Below are 12,470 nucleotides of genomic sequence, written 5' to 3' on the forward strand. Positions count from 1 at the left end.
AATTTGTACTAATTTCTCCCTTTAAGTCTATGCATTGGGATTTAGGCCATCATTCTCTCATTTCACTTGTGCAGGCATACCAAAATATCGTTGAAATAAACTTGGAGAGTTCTTTTGATTGTTGAGGACAAAAACCCTCTTCAATTAGCCTGGTATTAGTGGTGCAAGATCCACCCTAGCTGGTTGTTGATTTCAATTAGAATTTGAAGAGTTTTGATTGAAGCTTGGTGATAAGACTTTGATGAAGATGGAGACAATTTTTGGTGCTGCTCGTACCATTTCAGCTACATAAATAGTCACATTTTATTCATATTTCACTAATTACAAAATATATCATTTTTGGGGGGCACCATTTCAAGAGACTTCCTATGGTTGGGTGCAGGCCTGGAATTTGACAGGCAAAATGACCGTTTTTTCACTTTTAGACTGTATATGACAGCTGAACAAATTATTGGACAGTATGTGTTGACATGTTATCTTTTAATAAAACTATATACATGACACTTCATATTATCAATAAACCGTAAAATACTATTGTAGGTAACATATATTATATAGTATTATAATTCATAATATTGATATATATTATTTTAGAATGTATATTATAAAAACTCCATTTATTTAGAATATTATGAAATGGTTGGATATAATTATTTCTATTTTTTATAATATTTTAATATAAATTTTTCAATACTGGAATAATAGGATATAATTTTTAAGTTTCTAACTTTTAAAATATTTTTATATGAAATTTTAGAATAGTTTCTATTTTAATTATAAATAAGATTTTTGGTTATGAATTAGAAACTTAGTAAATTTGAGATTTTTGTAAATATTACTAAATTACTAATTTATTATTGTTTTCTAAATTTTTATATTCTTTTTATCTATATAAGATTTGCATATCTGAATATGAATAATGAAAGGAGAAATATTTTCATTTATATTGAACGAGCATCTATATTTTAGTGTAGTTTCAATCTTCTTTTGTTCATAGGTGAAGCTTAACGTATATAATTTCACCTATTCTTTCTTTTGATTTTTTATCTCATTTTAAAATTTTATATTATCTTAATATTATATTTAAAATAATAAATAGATTACTTGCACATTACATTATTAAAAATAAAAATAGTTTTTAATATTTAATATGTATTGTTGGTTAAATTGATATAAATGTTTAAATGTAAAAGAATTTTTTCATAAATTAGATATTTTTTTGACAATTAATATTTTTCTTAAAACGTCAAATGAAAGGAATTGCAATGACCAAACCATCATAAAAATACTCATGTGACAGGCAGGGGTGATCGTCAAATTCCAGGTTTGGTTGGGTGATATAGTTCATCGTGTGGGTTTTTGTTTGTTTCTGATTTTTCGATGCTAAGTTGCCCATTTGGGATGTGTCGTGCAAATTTTCTTATGGGACGTGGTCATTTAAGGAGGCATCGAGATCAGTTTGAAGGCTACACTCTCTTCCTTTTGAGGTGCCAAAGTACCTAAAGAGGCAGATTAAGTTTTTAACAACAGATTGGAGGTGAGATTGAATTAAAAAAAATTATTTGGCAATTCACCCCTATTTTCCAACGATTCGTTGTGGCAAAGAACAAATTTTCTAAGTGATATTTTAGAATTAATGAAGGTCTAATGTTCCCCTATTTCATCTTGGCATCCTAATGTATGAATTGATTGGGTGAAAAGGCACAAATTTGAGCTATTGTGTGATGTGCACCAAGAAAGAAATTGCAGATTGTTTAAGACATAAATGCCCAATTCTAAGCATTATTATAGGTTTGTAATGTTTGTAAATTACTTCATTTTTAGTTGTTTTGAGAACAACAATAGCTTAATACTTGACTGAATCCCTTCTGAGGATGAGTCCTCCCTCCCGGATGATGTTGTGCCGCTCACCGTTGATGATGCTGCTGTTACTGTCCATGAGGAATCAATTCTTGTTGCTCCTGATTTGCAGATTTGTTCCACTCCTTTTGAATCTGCACCTGATGTTGCTCCTATGCAACAGTCTACTCCTGTTTTGCAACAGTCTGCTATTGTTCTACATCGGCCTATTGCTGTCCTGCAACAACACTCTACTGGCGATTCTCTTCATGCTTCGACGGGGTCCTTCTCGCTTGATCCTTCCTCTGATGGTCCTAACGACAGTATTTCTTGGATTGTGGTTTGTCGTAGGTGAAAGGGAAAGTCTTCTCCCCCTCCCCAAACCTCTCCTTGTCTGGGTTTGGGGGTCTCTCCCCTTGATTGGGCTTTTGGTTGTTAACTGGTTTAACAGGGTATTCGTTTGCTTGTTCGATTGTGTTTTTCTTTCAGGGTTTGCCTTGTCTTTATGCCCCTGGGATGTTGTATTTTAGGGACAACACCCTTGTTTTGTTGCTATTAATATCAAAAACAAAAACAAAAACAATAGCTTAATACTTCATTAGATTGAAATTTTCTACTTGATATTACTATTTCCATTACATGCTCTTTAGCAATGATCATCAACTCAAATGAATTGAATTGAAAATGAAACCAACCAACAAGCTTATGTTAAGCATTGCGTGTCATTACACAAATTAATTGCAAGACACTTCAATCTTTAAAAATAATCAGAGGTATATATTACATAGAAAAATATGTTTTGCATTGGGTGTGATGGAAGTTGCAAGATTGGTTGTGTATGTATAGAGTAGAAGATAAAATAAATTTGAATGGAGGTGTAGTAGAGTAAGGAGGGACACACCATTTTGTGGAAATTTTTTATAGTTTTGTGAGAAGGTATGGAGGTTAGGATGGTGTGTAGGGAATCCATTTTTTGAGTTTTTATTTTGGGTCACTGCTATGTGGAAGGCAACACAATATATTTTAATGCCTACATGAGAACTATCTTTATCATCTCTACTATTAATTCTACGTTCTCCATGGGTCATTCTACCTTTGATCACCTATTAATTGATGTCGACATATCTTTGGACCTCCCCAGGGATGTGGTTCTAATGGTTGGGGATAGGCCTTGGACTCAACCACTGGATTATGAGGGCCTCCCCTTTCGCTGTCGAAGGTGCTTCTTAACGGGTCACCTTACTTCAGACTATTCTCTCTCTCGTCACAAAGGTGCTGCTACTTGATGGAAGGATGCTACAAAAGATCACTTGACAATTAATGCTTCGGACTCTATTTCGGTTGAATCCTCTCAAGATAAGGTGCCCCTTACTGCTGATGAAGCTTTTGCTGATATTACCGTTGCTGTGGATCCACCAATGCCTTTGATGGGTCCCGACCTGGAATAAGACCTGACTATATTGGTTACTCCGAATTGGCCCAGGTGAAGACCCAAGAAAGCAAACGATCTACCAGCAGCATCTGACACGAAATCCGGCTGATCTGGCGGCTATGCTCTACTCGAACCGATGGAATAATAGTTATTTATCGATGATGGACACTTACTGGATACAAATAGCACATTCTCCACACCTTCGCTTTTCTCCTGGTGATTCTGCTCTTGTTGCTGTTCTACAACAACAAACTGCAACATCAGTTTGACAGTGACTTTGCGAGGTCTTCCCAGCCTGATTTTTGTTTGAAAGTTCCTAATGATAGTGTTGCTTGGATAGTTTTTTGTCGTAGGCGAAAGGGAAAACCTACCCCCCTTTCCCAACCCCCCCATTGTCAAGTTTTGGGTATTTCTCCCCATTCTTAAGTTGGGTTGGGTTGTTGCTGGTTTGACAGATTTGTTTGGGCTGTTTGACTTTGTTCTTTTGGGTTTTGCACCCCTGCTTGGTCTGTTTAAAATTGATAGTCTTTGGCTATGTAAAGGGTCAGAGTCCTAGTTAACACTGCTTTTTTAATCAAAAACATCTCTACTATAGCTCTTTTATTAACTATTCTATTGACATGTTGTTATTGTGGTGTTGGCATGGTGCTTATATGGAGGTATTTTATTTATTTTTCTTTTCTTTTCCTTCTCTAGCCAATTGTTATGGTAAAGGCTTGAAAGAAGGAGCTTAAAAAAAATCAATTAATTTAAGTTTGGTTCGATGCACACACACACACACACACACACACACACACACACAAAGAGATATATATATATATATATATATATATTGGCTTTAAAGGTGGTTGATAGAAAATTGATTCTTTGTTTATTGTGTATTCAAGTAGGATAATCTAATTTGTTTTGTGAATGTTGTATGGGTGACATTTAGGTTGAATAGTTTGTGTAAATGTTATGCTTTAAATAATTTGCACATATATAATTGCACATTTTTGTGGATACATATATATGTGTATACTGGTTGATTTTATTATATGGGAGATTTGTGACTTCATAACTAAAAGAGATTCCTATCCTTCATTTCCAATTACAAGTTATGTTGTTAGGAGCAGGATACATTGTTGAATTGGTCTTAGAAAAATGTTAAAAAAGGAAAATTTTGAAAGTGAAAATAAATAGTATCATATTATTTGTAGACTTGCTATGCAATTAAACTAGTTTGAGAGGTGAAAATTCATTTCTTTTATATTGGGCACTCCAATAGGATGAAATGCTCTTGATTTTTGTCACCAGCCTTAGAGATTAACAAGGACAAATCCTAACTAAAATACCTAGTCAATAGTATAGTTCATTTATTTTATTTTGAATGAATGGTTCCCGTTCCTCCTAGAGTGATCGCTCCTCTCTCAATGTTTGCAGGTCCCACAGTGACCGTTGCTCCTGCAATGACTGCTGCTCCTGCAATGACTGCTGCTCCCTCTGTACTTGTGGCATCCGCTGCTGCAGTGACTTTTTCTGGGCCTACACTTCTTGAGGTGCCCCTTTCGAGTGGGGCTAGGTTTGAGCCTAAGTCCTCTTCATCGTTTTTGGTGGGTGGTGTTGCTGCTTCTGCTACTTAAAATGGTGGTCATGCCTGGGTTTTAGATGATGGTGGTCTTACCAGGGCTACTGTGGGTGCTGAGGTCCCTCCTGAACCTATTTCAACTACTAGTGGGTAGAGCTTGTTGATATGTGGTGATTGATCATGCAATGTACTGTACACTCGTAATGTATCCTCATCGACTTTGAAAAAACCATAAAAATGCTGATTTTGTATGTTGCCCTTAAAAATGCATGTTATAAGCGGCTGGAATGTAAAAAGGCATGGTAATGGTGTTGTATTGATTTACTAGATAATAAGAAAATATTAGACGATTGTGTTTTGTGGATGTAGCCCATCTTGGGTGAACCACACAAAATCTCCGTGTTATGTATTTTTCTTCATTTTTTTGTGTTTCTATCTGCATATAATTGTTAATTTGCATTTGCTTTGAAACTGCCTAAACCCTAACAATTGGTATCAGAGTCGTGTATTTCTGTAAATTGGCGGGGACTTTCAATTTGAGTGGGAGCAATGGAAGAAACCAAATTCAAGGTTAAGAAGTTCAACGACCAGAATTGTCAGTAATGAAAAATAGAGGTAGAGGATTACTTGTACCAAAAGGATATGTGGCGACCATTGGAAGGAAAGACAAAGAAACTGATCGCGATGTCAGATGAAGATTGGGATATTCTGGACATAAAGGCATTGGGAACCATTTGGTTGTGCCTTGCACCGTCTGTAGCATTGAATATATCAAAAACAACAACAAATGCAGAATTGATGTCGACACTGGCTAAACTGTATGAGAAACCTTTAGCTTTGAATAAGGTATTTAATATGAAGCATTTGTTTAATAAAAAAATGAGTGAAGGAGGATCTATAACATATCATTTAAATATATTTAATATAGTTACCAACCAATTGACTTCTATAAAAGTTAACTTTGATGAAGAGGTTAGGGCTCTCTTAATTTTATGTTCTTTGCCATAAAGATAAAATAGCTTGGTTATGGCTGTAAGTAACTCTGTCTCTAGTACAAACACTTTGAAATTTGTTGATGTTGTTGGTGTTATTCTAAGTGAGGAAATGCAACGGAAAAGCACAGATGAGACTTCAACATCATCGGGTACTGTTTTGAATGTAGAGAACAGGGAAAGATCAAAGGAAAGAGGAAAAGACCCTAGGCCTGAGAAGTCACGAGGGAAGTCAAAGAAATGACGCTCTCAATCCAGAGGAAGAAATGATTGCTGGTATTGTGAAAAGCCAGGATATTTAAAGAAAGATTGTTGGTATTGGAAAAACAAACAAGGAGACAAAAATGTAGATGACAGTAAGGAAGCTAATGTTGCAATTAATACTTTACAAGATGCTTTGATTATGTGTTTAGATAATGTTAATGATTCTTGGGTAATAGATTCAGGGGCTTCATTTCATGCCACACCCCATAGAAAATATTTTCTAGATTATGTTCAAGATGTTTTGGACAGGTATACCTGGGTGATGACGAGCCTTGTCAAATTGTTGGAAAAGGCAAGATAAAAATCAAGTTGCAAAATGGAAATGATTGGTTGTTGCATGAGCTAAGGCATGTTTCTAATTTAAGAAGAAATTTAATTTCTGCAGGACAATTGGGTAGTGAAGGCTGCATGGTTACATTTACAAACAATGTTTGGAAGGTAACTAAAGGTCCATTAGTAGTAGCTGAAGTTGCAAAGGTAGGCACATTGCATTTGTGTATTGGTAATACTTATTCTACCTTAGTTGCTACAAAAAAGTTGTTGTTGGGACTGCTACTTTATATGTTGCAAGGACAGATTCAAAATTGTGGCACCATAGACATGGGCACATGAGTGAGAAAGGGATGAAAATCCTTCACTCTAAAAATTTTCTGCCAAGATTGAAGCAGATTGATTTAGAGTTCTGTGAAATCTATGTTTAAGGGAAACATAAAAGAGTTAGATTTTTCAAGGTTGGGAAAGAGAAGAAGAGTGAGAATTTAGAGCTTGTGCATTCAAATGTATGGGGGTTGGCTCAAGTATCATCTCTTGGTGGATCTTGTTATTACGTTATTTTTATAGATGATGCAACCAATAAAACATGGGTATATTTCCTAAAACAGAAATAAGATGTTTTTGAAACTTTTAAGAAATGGAAAGCTTTGATAGAGAAATAGACATGGAAAAAGTTGAAGTGTCTCAGATCTGATAATGGAGCCGAGTATTGCAGCAAAACATTTGAAGATTACTATTCTTTCAATGGAATTTGAAAGGATAAGACAGTTCTAGGAACCCCACAAGAAAATGGTGTGTTTGAGAGAACGAATAGGACCATCATGGAGCGTGCAAGGAGCATGAGATTGCATGCTGGACTGCCCTTATATTTTTGGGCAGATGCTGTACATATTGTTGTTTATTTGATAAATAGAGAACCTTTAAATCCTTTGGATGGTGGCATTCCAACAGAGGCATGGATTGGTAAAAAGATAAACTATTCTTTTCTGAAAACCTTTGGTTGTGAAGCTTTTGTCCATGTTGATAAAAAAAACAAAACCAACCTTGATGCTAAATCTCAAAAATGTACTTTCATTGGATATGGAATGAATGACTTTGGTTATCAGTTATGGGATTTTTAAAATCAGAAAATAATCAAAAGTAGAGATGTTATATTCAGTGAGAAGGTCATGTATAAAGAATAGGTGTAGGAAAAGAAGGATAAACATATCAAAAATGAATATGTGGTGCTGGATGAGATTCCTGAAAATAAAATGCCATTGGTACCTGATGCTCAACAAAAACAAAATATCCTACAAAGTCATGCAAGTGTTAGACATTCTACAAGGTTAAGTAGACCTCCTAAAAGATTTTCTCCTTCTTTGTATTCTATTTTATTAATTGATTCTGGTGAATCGGAAGGATATGAAGAATCAATGCAGGTGGATGCCAAACAACAGTGGGAGCTAGGCATGAAAAAGGAAATGGATTCCTTGATGAAGAATTAAACTTGGGACTTAGTCCCAATACCTGCATGAAAAAGAGCCTTGCCAAATAAGTGGGTTTATAGGCTAAAGGAGGAGGATGAAGTACAAAAAAAATATAAGGCTAGAATCGTGGTAAAAGGTTTGGCACAGAAAAAGGGTTATGATTTTTATGAAATATTTTCTCTAGTTGTAAAAATGTCTTCGATGAGATATTTGAAGGAGAAAATCTACATGCAGCAACCACAGGGATATGAGGTTAAAGGTAAGGAGGAGTTAGTGTGTAGGTTGAAGAAGAGTCTGTATGGCCTAAAGCAAGCATATCGACAATGGTATTTGAAATTTGATAGTTTCATAGTTGAACAAGGTTACCATAGATGTCATTCTGATCATTTTTGTTTATTTTAAGAGATTGGATAATGAGAGTTATATTATCCTGTTACTTTATGTTGGTGACATGCTTGTTGCTGGGTCTAATATGCAGCATATAAATGATCTTAAACATAAATTAGCAAAGTCATTTTCTATGAAGTATTTGGATGCAGCTAAGCTAATCCTTGGTATGAGGATTTCATGGGACAAGAAAAAAATAGAACATTAAGTTTGTCCCAAAGTGAGTATTTAAAGAAGGTGTTGAAAAGATTTAACATGCAGAATGCAAAAGCAGTTGGTACACCTTTGGCTAGTCATTTCAAATTGACTAAGGAGATGTGTCCAAAGACACAAGAAGAGGTAACTAAAATGTCTAACATCCCATATTCATCAGCTGTTGGCAGTCTGATGTATGCAATGGTATGCCCATAACCAGATATTGCACATGCAGTAGGAATTGTGAGCAAGTATATGACCAATTCAGTAATGGAACATTGGAATGTTGTCAAATGGATTCTTAGGTATTTGAGAGGTACTACTAGCAAGAAATTATGTTTCAAAGGATCAAATGCTGCTCTACGAGGATATGTTGACTATGATCTGGCAAGTGATATTGATACAAGGAGGAGCACTACAAGGTATGTTTTTACTGTAAGGGGAACTATAGTTAGTTGGATTTCTACACTACAAAAGGTTGTTGCACTTTCAACCACTAAAGCTGAGTATGTGGCTGCTACTAAAGCTAGCAAGGAGATGATTTGGTTACAATGTTTTTGGGAGGAATTGGGCTAGATGCAGGAGGATATCCTATTATATATTGATAGCCAATGCCATTCATCTTGCAAAGAATTATTCTCTTCATTCAAGGACAAAACACAATCAACTCAGGTACCACTTCATATGGTCTGTTAGTTACAACTTGAGAAGATTCACACAAGTGACAATCCTGTAGATATGTTCACAAAGGCAATCCCACGGGATAAGCTAATTTTCTCATCAGTTTCTAATGGGATTCTTGACTGAAAATCATGGCATTAAGGAACAACTGAGTCTAGGAGTTTTATCCAGTGGGAGCTGCAAGTGCAGTGGTGTTGTCTAGGATAAGTCTCCAAGTGGGAGATTGTTGATATGTGGTGAATGATCATGCAAATTAACGTAGTGGAATTCTTTTTTTGCCATTTTTTGCTGAAAAAACCGACATTGAAAAAACCCTAAAAATAGTTGACTTTATATGTTGCCATAAAAATTGCATGTTATAAGCGGCTGGAATGTAAAAATGCATGGTAATGGTGTTGTATTGATTTATTGGATAATAAGAAAAGATTGGATGACTGTGTTCTTTGGATGTAGCTCATCTTGGGTGAACCACGTTAAATCTCTGTGTTATTTGTGTTATGTATTTTTCTTCATTTTTTTGTGTTTGTATTTGCATATAATTGTTAATTTGTATTTGCTCCGAAACTGCCTAAACCCTAAAAGCGCTTTGCTCATGTTGCCAGATCTATGGCTACTTATCCTCCCATGAAGAAATCTCATCCTCTTCCTTGTGCCAAAACCTCCCTCTGTTGTGGTTTGTGGCCAGAGATGTGGTTGAAAATGTTGATTTCTACCAATATTGTGGGTTGGTGTACAAATTTGTTAGGTTTTGGCCTTGTCTCCCCAATCTTTATTGTTGGGTGAGTGATTGCTATAATCCTTTGGTTGTTGGTAACATTGAGATTTTCCCTTGTGCTAGGGGTATTTCATTGCTTCCTTTGCTTCCTTTGATGATCATGATTTGGTGCTAGGTAAGTTGTTGGCCCAGGGAGTTAACTCTCTCTCAGTCAAACCCTGGACAACTTCTTTTAACCCTCTTAATGAACAATTCAATGTGCGTTCGGTATGGGTTCGCCTTCGTAATTTTCCTATTCATTTTTGGAATTCTTGTTACAAGGCCATTGACAATTCTCTTGGTCAATTCTTGAAGGTTGATGATTCCACGTCCTCCATGGGTCATTTTGTAAGGAAACTTGTAGCCAACTTTATGACAATTTCCACATAACCCAATTTTGATCTTAATCAAATCAACACATAGAATCCACATGCAAAGAATAGACAACATACCCATGAAAAGGTGACCCAAGATATACCTTGGGAAAACCTTCATGAGGGAAACACCCATCCTCCAAAAGCATCATCCACCATGTATTATCAACAATGTGTCCATTACAATACAACTACAGAAAGCCTTTGAAACTTAACCATAACCAAGCACTCCATGTGACCAAACATGAATCCACACATCCCATGCCATGCTTCCTCCTTCACAAATGATAACCTGGCTAACCCAAACAACTACCCTTGTGGTTGCTTTAATAAACACAAGCTCCCACAAAACCACCAAGTGGTATTACATCAAAACCATGTGCCCAAAACCACATGATAATAAAATATAATATTTTTCCTACCTACCCTTTACCCACATTTAATATTGGGTACTTCATCACAATTACATTCCCCAATATTAAATAAATACAATATAATAATATTAATGTGTGAATACAACTCATCAAGTGGTTACAAGAATATTTCAAGGGAATCTCTACATGTTGCACGTCCATCTAGGTGCTCCTAGGTGCAACAATACAATATGATATTACAATATAATTCCATGTCCACCTCACACAATAATAAAATAATAGAAAAATAAAACATTATTATGCAAGGTGTACAACACCATTTTCCCAACATTATCCCATTTGTTGTATACATTGCATAAGGGCCAAGAAGTAATCTGTCACACGAACAAGAGATTGATCTCTCCACGCACATTTACCATCATAGAATCCAAGTGCTCCATGTGCTCCATCAAGATACTTGCAACAAGAACAATGTGACCACCATCTCAAACATGAATGCTCCCACCCTTCACCATGCCACTGCCATTGGACATGAAAAAGCCATCCAAAGAGAAAGCCACACAATTTGTCACAACAAATGATAATTCCTGCACCAACTGTATCCGAACACAAACACTAATCCAAAGGTATCCAATGCAAAGGTAGTTGTTTACATAGATGAAATAACACCCACATCAAGTGCTAATACATCAACTACACATGTCAACAAGGCATACAAACCAAGTGAATAACATCTCATCAACATATGCAACCTGTAACATGCAACCATAAGCCCGAAGTGCAATACTTGCCACGTATATACACCAAGGGACTCACACTGCATAGGTAATGTCAATATAAAAAATGAATCCACTAACAACATATCATAGAAGTGTAACCGTGTAGTATCAAGAACATCCACATCAATATGAACATCATGTAAATAGATAACCTACAAGTACCACTTTCACACCATGTCTCTAACATTCTCCCATGTTTTCCATACCAATAAAAGAAAGAGATAAAGGAACCTCTATGCCATCTCCCACATGACAACACATGAACACAAAACCAGTGAGCACATAGATCCAAACAACCTCCAACCAATGTAATGTGAATATGAACATCCAGGAAGTTAACCAAAACAAAGAGAGAAACACTGCAAATCAAATCCTATAGTATGTGTTAGTACCCAGAAGGCAACTGAGAGGGGGGGTGGGTGAATATGAATTTCAACCCAAATACAACTTAATCAATCTTGATACTTAATACCAGTAAACCAAACTTAATGTCAATTAACAGATTAATAGTTAATATGAATACCGATGAAACTTAATGCATGAAACAGAAAGAGAAACAACATCCACAACACATAACACATAGATTTTAACGTGGAAACCCTATAAGAGGAAAAACCACGGTGGGACACCTTACCCACAATTAGATGATACTACTGCAGATAGTATGTGTATACAAATGGGGTCTGCACACGCTGAAAGGCCAACTACCTAGAGCACATTGCTCAAATGAGAGTCGCAATGACTACAGTAGGATAGTTAAATCCTAGAATAATATACTGCTCAAAATAGCATCTCCAATGCTGGATTCAGTATCGGTTAAGCTCTGATAATCACCTTAAAACCTTCCTTGAACCTTCTCTATGGTCTTTTCATATGATCTTCAATATTCGTACATACCATGTTACAATACCATAACCTTACATAGCATGTCCCTTATCCTATACCTCATCAATTGAGATCTTACATATATACAAAACCTAAGACCAAATGTGTAGGTCGGCTCACTAAGAATATTACAATAAAATAAATTTCAAACAAGTTAAGATGTGATGCATCATGTCGGCTCGATACATTTACAACAATATCCAAT

This window comes from Cryptomeria japonica, chromosome 6 (assembly GCF_030272615.1).
Source record: "Cryptomeria japonica chromosome 6, Sugi_1.0, whole genome shotgun sequence".
Lineage (NCBI taxonomy): Eukaryota > Viridiplantae > Streptophyta > Pinopsida > Cupressales > Cupressaceae > Cryptomeria > Cryptomeria japonica.